The sequence below is a fragment of the Panthera pardus genome, unplaced genomic scaffold, assembly GCF_024362965.1.
Source record: "Panthera pardus isolate Hobbes unplaced genomic scaffold, ASM2436296v1 HiC_scaffold_25, whole genome shotgun sequence".
Classification (NCBI taxonomy): domain Eukaryota; kingdom Metazoa; phylum Chordata; class Mammalia; order Carnivora; family Felidae; genus Panthera; species Panthera pardus.
Genome location: NW_026526821.1, coordinates 22,226,830 through 22,236,634, shown reverse-complemented (window position 1 = coordinate 22,236,634; position 9,805 = coordinate 22,226,830). Strand labels below are relative to the sequence as shown.

At 52.4% G+C, this 9,805-nt stretch overlaps 1 protein-coding gene across 1 annotated transcript in view; it reads left to right on the top strand.

Annotated features, from left to right (window-relative positions):
- The first annotated feature begins 1,292 nt into the window (after nucleotides 1-1,292).
- SRC (SRC proto-oncogene, non-receptor tyrosine kinase) overlaps nucleotides 1,293-9,805 on the top strand; it is a 60,546-nt gene continuing 52,033 nt past the window's right edge. Inside the window, exon 1 of the mRNA XM_053890267.1 lies at nucleotides 1,293-1,314. The gene's annotated coding sequence lies outside the window, so the exon portion shown is untranslated. The remainder of the gene's footprint in view (nucleotides 1,315-9,805) is intronic.

Here is a 9,805-nt window from a genome sequence, read left to right as displayed (position 1 = left end):
ACCAAGGTGGAGCTGGGACTGGAGAGGCTGGCGGGGTCCTGTGTGGCTTCCTAAGTATGGGCTCTGGCCAGAGGCCACAGAGTGTCAGTGAAGGACCAGAGTTGTGTTTTGGAAAGAGGAGCATAAGGGCTGTTATAGGATGAATCGGGAACAGGAGACCAGAGGCCAGGAGCTCAGAGGACAGGATGGTGTGTGGATGAGCCAGGCTCCTCCTGGGCACAGGGGAGGGGGCCAAAGGAGGGGTGGCTGGAGGCGTAGAGGCAGCAGGTCTTGAGTGTGTGTGTGTTGGGGCGGGGGGGGAAGGCTGGAATGCCTGGTTTCTGGCTGAAGTGCCTGGGAGGACGGAGCAGCTATCTCTAACTGGGGGGCACAGGAGGGGCCAGTTTCGGGGAGTGGAGGATGTGTTTGTTTAGGAAAAGAGGGATACCTGGGAGACCGGGGTGGGGGTTGGGGAGGTCATAGGGAAAGGCCCGCAGAATGATGAATGGATGGGTGTAGGGGTCTGCAGGACAGTGGGGAGACGAGGGTTGGGGAGCGGGGGGGGAAAACTGGGTGGTGTCCCTTCTCAGATCTTCTCCTTCTGGCTCCTTGGAGGCAGGGAGCAGGCTTGGCTAGGAAGTGAGGGAGCTAATGGCCCTAAGAGCACCCCAAAGCCAAGGGAGACGGGAGTGGGGGACAAAGGGTCCAGCCCCCAGCTTAGGATGGATGAAACATTTCTGGGATGCATGTGGAAACCTATTGGATGTCGCAGAGGACTGAAGCTCCCGTGGCCTGTAGCAGTGACCTGGATAGCACATCTTCTCTTGGTTTCCCTCCTTCCTAGGTTCTGCAGCTTCTCAGATCCCTCCCCGAGTGAGTGCTCGTCTCACACTCTGCTTCGGGCAGGGAGGGCTAAGGTAAAGTCTAGTTGAAGCCTCGGGACTGTGGGCTCCTCTTGGGCTAGTGCTGGCTGTGTCCTTGGCCTTAAACCTAGGCCTAGGGCCAAAGAGCCCCCCCACTCATTACTGCCTCCGCCCGCAGGAAGGATTTGTGGAAGTAAACAGAGTGAGTCAAGGCGAAGGGGGAAGGGGAAGAAGGGGTTCTGGGACGTCCTGGGAGAGAACTGGGCACTTCCCCTGGGAGTTTCTCTCTTCCTCATCAGATGGAGCCAGGAGCAAAATGAGCACCAAGATCCCAGAGAGATGCACCTCCAGGGGCCAGCCCACATGAGGCAGAGAGAGGTCAAGTGCACGACCAGTTCACCCTTGAGGACTTAGATTCCCAGGAGCCCTGAGCTGTGGAGCTCTGTGACCAGGCCTTGTACTGCGTGTCCAGGTCAGTCGGGGAGCAAAGACCCACTGTGATCAGAGTCACAAATAACCTGTATTACTTCCTATATTGCCCTAGGAACATGAGCTTACTGTAGAAGACTTAAAAAGTAAAGACAAGCATGGGGGCACCTGGGTGGCTCAATTGGTTAAGCAACTGACTTCAGCTCAGGTCATGATCTTGCAGTTCATGGGTTCCAGTCCTGTGTCGGGCTCCATGCTCCCTGCTGACAGCCCAGAGCCTGGATACTGCTTTGGATTCTGTGTCTTCCTCTCACTCTCTCTGTCTCCCTCAAAAATGAATAAACAGCATTAAAAATTTTTTAAAGAAAAAAATTTTAAAGAAGTAAGGACAAGCACAAAAGAAAAAAATGATTAAGCTCATGTATGATCCTCTATCCCTGGGACAACTGCTAGAAACCTACTGATGTTTATCTCTTTTTCCTATGCCCACTTTTTTTTTTTTTTAACAGAAATGGGATTATATGTTAATACTGTAACATAATTTAATTTACTAATACAGCATGAACTCTTTCCATGGCAAAGTATACAGATCTACATTGTTAATTTTAAGGCTGTTGGGGCGCCTGGGTGGCTCAGTCGGTTAAGCGGCCGACTTCGGCTCAGGTCACGATCTCGCAGTATGTGAGTTCGAGCCCCGTGTCGGGCTCTGTGCTGACAGCTCAGAGCCTGGAGCCTGTTTCAGATTCTGTGTCTCCCTCTCTCTCTGACCCTCCCCCATTCATGCTCTGTCTCTCTCTGTCTCAAAAATAAATAAATGTTAAAAAAAATTAAAAAAAAAAAAGATAAGGCTGCTAACGTTGTCCACTTTATTTTATTTAAAAAAAATTTTTGTAACATTTGTTCATTTTTAAGAGACAGAGACAGAGCATGAGCAGGGGAGGGGCAGAGAGAGAGGGAGACACAGAATCTGCAGCAGGTTCCAAGCTCTCAGTTGTCAGCACTGAGCCTAATGTGGGGTTTGAATCCACAAACCGTGAGATCATGACCTGAGCTGAAGTTGGACACTTAACCCACTGAGCCATCCAGGCAACCGCCCCCCTTAAAAAAAAATTTTTTTTTAACGTTTATTCATTTTTGAGAGACAGAGCTATGTTGTCCACTTTATTAATGAAATCTCGGGCCAGCTGCACCAGAAATAATGGTAACAACAACAACATATCCGTTTACCAAACATCTAACGTGCGCATGTCAAGCTAATCACTGAAGAGCCACAGGAGGTGTGTCCGTTCCCCTCAGTTTACAAATGAGAGAAGTGAGGGTGAGGGGGGGTCAAGTGACTTGCCCAAGGCCACAGGGCTATTGAGGCAGGATTCAAAGCCAGGTGTCTGTAGCTGCTCTTAACAATGATATTTGGCCGCCTGGTGGGTACTCCTTCCTGGGCCCCCATATTTGTTTCCACCCAGAAATTTCACATGAATTGGAGCCTTGTGCATGCATTTTACGAGTTCCACTTGGAGGGGGAGGCTTTATATTGGGGTTGGCAGGGCGGGGTGTGGGCAGGCCTCGTCATCCTTCCTGCCGATTTCTTATGGCTCCCTGGACATGTCATTGACCTCTTCCCTCTGCAGCTATGGAAACAATGCCGGCCAGAAAGGGGAAGGGACGTGCCTAAGGCTGCACTGTGGAGAGATTGCACTGGACTGGGGTCCTGGTTTTCGATTCTGTCCGCCGGGGGTGAACAAAGCATATGGGATGGATGGACAAGGACATAGGGGTTAGAGGCCCACGCTCCAAAGGACCATCACTGCTACGTCTGTCCTGGCACAAGTCTTGCCATATAGGAGACCTGTGAATGGGATACAGAGGCCAGGACGGGGTGGGGTGTCTGTGGAAGTCTTCCAGGAGGGGTCCAGGGGCAAGCAGGGTTTGGACAAGCAGAGAGAGAGGAGACGGTGGACCCTATGCACAGGCAGATGTGTGGAGAAAGGGTGTGTTGAAGGGCAGGAATAGGACAAGGAGGAGACTGGCCAAAGGGTCTGGGAGTCTTTGAGGGGCCAGAGAGGACCCAGAGGCTCCAGGCCTGGCCTTTGGGGCAATCCCCTAGCCACCACAGAGCCTGCCCTGGTAATTCCTAAACAGGAACAGAAGGAGGAAGTTCTATAAGCGACACTCAGCTGGTGAGTGGGAGGCACGACTTGGTTTCGTTTCCAGACCGAGTCCTGGAGTCGTTTGGCTCTGGTGCCCGCCCCCACCCTGGCCCATCCCCTGCTGCCTCTGCCCTCCGCTCAGGTAGTGGTGAGCCCCAAAGCCCAGGGAGAGGCCAGGGGAAGTCCTGTCGTGTGGCAATGCCCTGACGTCTCTTTCTCTGCCAGACCAGACAGTGAATTCCGGAAGCCTGGGCCGCAGTTTCCACTTCCTCTTTGCCTGGCAAACCCTTTCCTATCCTTCAAGACCCAACCTAAATGTCCCTCATCTGGGCGCCTCCCGGAGAAACCCCCATCTAGGCAAGCTGAGAAATGGCTACCTCTCTCAGCTCCTCCAGCCCTCAGACTGAACTTAAAAACAGATGGAAACGGGGCACCTGGGTGGCTCAGTCAGTTGAGTGTCCGACTTCGGCTCGGGTCATGATCTCGTGGTTCGTGAGTTCGAGCCCCACGTCGGGCTCTCTGATGTCAGCACAGAGCCTGCTTTGGATCCTCTGTCTCCCTCTCTCTCTGCCCCTCCCCCACTTGCACTCACTCTCTCTCAAAAATAAATAAACATTAAAAAAATAGATGGAAGGAATCACCGTTCATCGAGTCTGTGCAGTGCGCAAGGCACCGGGCTAGCTACCTCTCAGCCTTGACACTTTATTGGAATCTCTCAGCGTCACTGGTAGTTGGTACAATCAATCACCAGGTGCTCGACGTCACCAGCAGCAGAGTGAGGCCTCGCAAGGTCACACGGTTTGCAGATGGTGGGGCTGGATCTTTCGGTCATGGAAGTTCATGGCTCCTGGCCCTCTAGCTCAGGATGTTTCAGCGTCTGTTTCCCCTTCTGATTTGAGAGTCCCCAAGGGGCAGGGTCTGTGTCCTTGGACACCTGGCCCAAAGAAGTCGCTGAGCCAAGGACAAATCTTTGAACCTCTCAACCCACCTTCACCATGACAAGGACATAGGCTGGTGCACTGTATACAGTAGACATTTAATAAATTCTTGTGACATCAAGAAACTTTGATCCTAGTCCAGGCTGTCATAAACTTGCGGTATGACCTTGGGCAAGTCCCTTCCGTTCTTCAGTCTTCAGTTTCCCCAGCTTTAGAAGGAAATGTTTAGAGACCGCTTTCTTGGCTTCCTGCCTGTCCTAAAACCCCCCCTTTTTTCTTTTTTCTGGCTCTAGAACATAATGTGGCATATACCCCTATTGTTAACATCTTGCATTGGTATGGTACATTGCTTACAACTAATGAAACAATAGTGGTATATTATTATTAACTAATGTCCACACTTCACTCAGAGTTCCTTAGTTTTTCCCTAATTTCCCTTTTCTGTTCTAGGATCCCATCCAGGATGCCTCATTTTCTTTCTTTCTTTCTTTCTTTCTTTCTTTCTTTCTTTCTTTCTTTCTTTCTTTCTTTCCTTCTTTCTTTCTTTCTTTCTTTAAAACATTCTTTTTCAGGGTTATTGATTTTGACAGAGAGAGAGAGAGAGAGCGCACACGTGTGCACACGAGCCAGTAGGGGAGCGGCGGTGGGGGTGGGGGGGGGGGGAGGGGGAACAGCAGAGAGCCTGATATGGGGCTTGAACTCATGAACTATGAGATCATGACCTGAGCCAAAGTTGGATGCTTACCCTACTAAGCCATCCAGGCGCCCCAGATGCCACATTATATTTAATCATCGTGTCTCCTCCTTAGGCTCCTCTTGGCTGTAACAATTTCTCAGACTTTCCTTGCTTTTGATGACCTTGACAGTTTTAAGGAGAACGGGTGAGCTAATATTTGTAGAATTATCTCTCTACTGGCATTTGTCTGATGTTTTTCTCATGGTTACATTGGGATTATGGATTCCTGGGAAGAAGACCACAGAGGTGAAGTGCTGTTCTCATCACATCTTATCAAGGGCACATGTTATCACCATGATTTATCCCTGTTGATGTCAACCTTGACCACCTGGCTGAGGCAATGTTTGTTGGGTTTCTCTACTGCAAAGTTACCTCCCTGCCCCACCTTCCATGCTGTCCTCCTTGGAAGGAAGGAAGTCACTAAGGAACGGAGGAGTTATGCTCCCCTCCTTGAAGGCGGAGTATAGTATTAACATTTTTGCTTCTTTGGTATCTACTTTTCAAAGCCCTCCCACAAAACGTTGCTACAGTCCGTCTTTCCAACAAGCCTGGGAGCCTTTGGAGATGAGGTGGAAATGGAGGCTCAGGGAGGGGACTGGGGTGGTTATCAGCAGTTGGGCCAGGCTCCGTGTGTCCCACCTCTCTCTCCCTTCTGGATGTGAAATAGGTGAAGGCTGTGAAGGCCAAGGCTCACAGAAGGTCTGGGCAGGACAGAGCCGCCAGAGTATCGTTCTCAGAGGGGCTTGAATTCTGCCTGGGTTTGCATTCGAGGTCCTGCACTCCCTCACTGTGGCATGTCCCCTCACTGAGCCTCAGTTTCCTCATCCGTACAATGGGGATAACAGTAGCTCTTACCCCATAGTGCTGTGAAGAACAAACGAGTTAAGTACACACAGAGCCCCAGAACGGAGCACTGGGCAGGAAGCTCTGTGCACAGTGACGGTGAGCTGGTGCTATGATGATTATTTTTACAAGTATTCTTTGAAGCCCTCCTGTTGCAGGCCGTCTCCTGTCTGCTCAGCAGGCTTCTAACCCCCTCTGATCTGTGGGGTCACGGCTCTGGCTGCAGATTTCCTCCCTGCCCTCTGCCCTCCCGCCACGCCAGGCGGATCAAGGGCCCGGCTCTTTTCATCTTTTCTCACAAACATTCTGAGACATGGCGGAAGGAGGCCTGGGCTGGAGCGAGGCCTGCCTGCCAGAGATGCCCTGTGTGACCTTGGGAGAGTGTCTGTCCTTCTCTGGTCCTCCACCGTGGCCTGAAGAGAGTGGTGGGGTGTGTGGCTGAGTTTCTTGGCTCTTGGCCTTCACAGGAGCCTGGTGGGGCCAGGTGCCTCCCTTCTCTTCACATGGGTAGGTCTTTTCTGCCTGTGACATCCCCTGTCCTGTCACCAGACCCTGGGCTGGACAGAGAAGCATTTGAACCTCAGGCTTCCCGTCTGTGAATTGGCCGTGCACACACAGAAGGTGGGGCTGAGAGGATTTTGATTGTGTGGGGCTGCACTCGGTGGTTAACACTTTGGTTTGCTTGGGCTCCACCCGCTTCCCTTGGCTGGAAGGTGGGTGGATGCTGGAGGAACATGCTGGAGATTGGCCACACTCCTGGCAGCTGGCCCCTGAGGGAGAACAGGCTCACCTGCTCCTAGTCCTTCTGACTCTCCTGGGGCGAGGCACGCTTCTCTAGTGTGCCGTGTTTATGCCTTCAGGCGGGTCTGGCCTGACTCCCTGGAACTCCGGTGCCCACACACCAGGTAAGCCAGGGACCTGGCTTTAACTGGCTCAGCCGTGGCTGCCGTCCGCACAGAGGCCTCCAGACTGCTCCTCCCCACCCCTCAATCTGTCTCCCACTCAGTGATCGCATATCTCCTCAAGCCCTTCTCTGCCCACGCCCCTCCATGGCTCCCCGGGGCCTCTGAGATAGATAGAAGCCAAGCCTGGCATTCAGGGATCTTCAGGGCTCACCCCAGCCACACTTCCCACCTGACTTCCCCAACTCCAGCCCCCCATCATGTGCTCCATTAGCGCTGCCGTGGCCATAGTTCCAAACACAGCAGTGGTTTGGGCCTGTGTCTTTGTTCATGCTGTTCCCTTTGCCTGGAACACCATCTCTCCTCAGGCTCCTACACTCTCCATAGAAGAGTATAGCATTACACATGCTGGGGGGCTCCCCTGGGCCCCTCCAGCCCCCAGTGCTTGCTCCATCACCATGCCCAGTGTGCGGGTCCCACTCGCCTCTCCCCGAGGCTGTGAGCAACTCCAAGACAGAGACCAGACTTGGTTTGTTCCCCGCTGCATCCCCAGCCCCCAGCACAGACCCTAGCACCTAGATGTTCGGTAGATGCTTGGTAAATACTGAGTGGCCAGAGGACGGAAGAGTAAGGCTTGGCCAGGCACTAGGGCATGGAGAGCATTGCCGGCAGAGGGGCCAGCAGGTACGAGGCCTCAGGTGGAATGATGGGCTCTGACGGAGTGGCTGCCGGGAGGCAGGCTTGACAAGGAGGGAAGGCCACCAGGACCTGCGTAGGAGGCCCGAGTGGCTGGCAAGGGCCAGATCAGGCTGAGGCACTGAAGAACTGGGCATCTCTGTGTAAACTGTAAAGTGCAGTGGCACGGAAGGTGCCAAGCCCACTCCACAGCCTCAAGCTAGAGCCTGCCTACTCTTCCACCCTATTCTTTCACACTGAGCCCAGTGGTTTTGAACAGACAACTTGTAGTAGACCTTCTGGGGAATGACAGGGCTGGTCTGGAATTTCCCGCTGAGAGTCTGTGACGGGTCAGCTTCCCAGTCGCTGTCGCTGTGGCTGTCAGAGGGTGTGCTGGGCTGGGGGTGGGCGTGGCAAACAGGCCATTGAGTCAGAGTTACTGGTGGGGGGGTGGTGCCTCAGATCCCATGTGGCGGGGAAACCAGTCTCACCCAGGGGACTGTCGCCAGTCGTGCGGAGCCAGGCCTCGCCCCACACCTTCCACCCTGTCCTCTGTGTAGCTTTGACTCAGGTTGGGTGTCAGAGGGATGAGGAGGTTTCTAGAGACATAACATGTTGATATCCATAATATCTGTCATTTGCTGGGTGCTTTGGGTTGGGAGATTGTCCTCGTGGCTTTCTAGGCCTGGCCCGGGGCTTTGTATACTGTTGGTGGTCATTGAATGTTTGCTGTCCGTTAACGATGATGAATACTTTGCAGGTATTAAGCAATGAGTTGCTGTTCTACTAACAAGATTTTAAACAAAATAATGCACAAAGAGCCACTTATCCACCAGGCTAGACCAGTGGGACTCTTGTATCTGCATAATCATGGAAGTTGGTACGGTTGTTTCCCCCAGTATATTGATGAGTAAATTGAGGCTCAGAGGGCAGGGTCATGCAGTCAATGGAGAGTTGGAACTTGAGCTTTTGTGGATGTCCTTATCTCTCCGGCCAACTGGGCAGTATCTGCTCTGTGCTGGGCACGGGTCAGGCCATAGTCCCTGCCCTCGGGGTGGGGACAGACATACCCTAGATGGACTTGCAGTGTGCCTCCATCAGGGTTTGGTCAGGAAGCATGTCCTGGAGGAGGTGGCACTTTTTCAGGACCTTGATGAACAGCAGGGGTTGGGAAGCTGGAGATATGGGGCAAGTATTCTCCGCTGGCTTACAGCCTGAGCAAAGGCCCAGAGGGGTGGTTTGAAAATAACAAACACTTCCAACACTCAATAATGAAACCATTGTGCTGGCCACATCCTCCTGAAGGGCCTCCTGAGAACCTCAGCCTCTGAGCCAAGCCTCAAAACCAGTGATGGCTCCAGGTGGAAGGCCACATCTGTGCTTGAGAGCCAACATTTGCCCCAGTCGTCCCCCACTCCTCCAAGAGAGTGGGTAGGGGTATGACCAATGAGGGCTCTCACATACTAAGTGTATATCACCTATTTCATTTTCATGAGAGTCTTCTGAAAGGAGCACTATCTTTAGCCCATATTGCAGATTGGCATACCGAGGCTTACAGAAATGGCATGCTAAACATCACATATACAAGAAGTGGCAGAGTTGGGACTTGAAACCCGGTATGTGGGTCCAAAGTCTGTGCTTTTAAAGCCCTCTGTCATCCCAGGCCCAGAAGAAGCCCGGAACTTTCAGTTGAACTCCTGGGGATGAATGTGATGTACCTGTAAATATTTAACAATTAGTTCACTGGAAGGGAAAAAAAAGCCTTTTTTTTTTTTTTTTTTTGCTTATTTCCAAGGAGAAAATATTCCCACCGACCGTGGCTAATATCAGGCTACCAATGTGACATCGTTGAACTGTTGGAAAGAGATGAGCGCCTTTAGCTCCTGCAAGGGGTGCAAGAGTTGGTTCCAGCACCCACTGGATGCATATCCTGTCCCTGGCCCAGTGTGGCCCGGAGAGGCCTTCAGGAGTGAATAAGGGCTGAGAAACCTGCTCCTCCAGCCAGGGGCCCACCCAGAATCCCAGGAAATTGCGGTTAATCTTTAAGCCAGCCTTGCAAACAAGTGCAGCTATTTTGCCAGCCCGGGCTGGCTTCTGGTGCTGGCTCTGCTACTGGCCTACTGTGGGACTTCGGGCAGCAACTTCCCTCTCTGGCCTCAGTTTACCAACCATAAGAGCTACCATTAGCTGAGGACAAGGTCAGCCACCCTCACACTTGTCCCTTCTAACCTTCTCAGGAGTCCTCTGTGACCATGTTCACTTCTGTTTTACAGGTGAGGGGACTGGGCTGGGG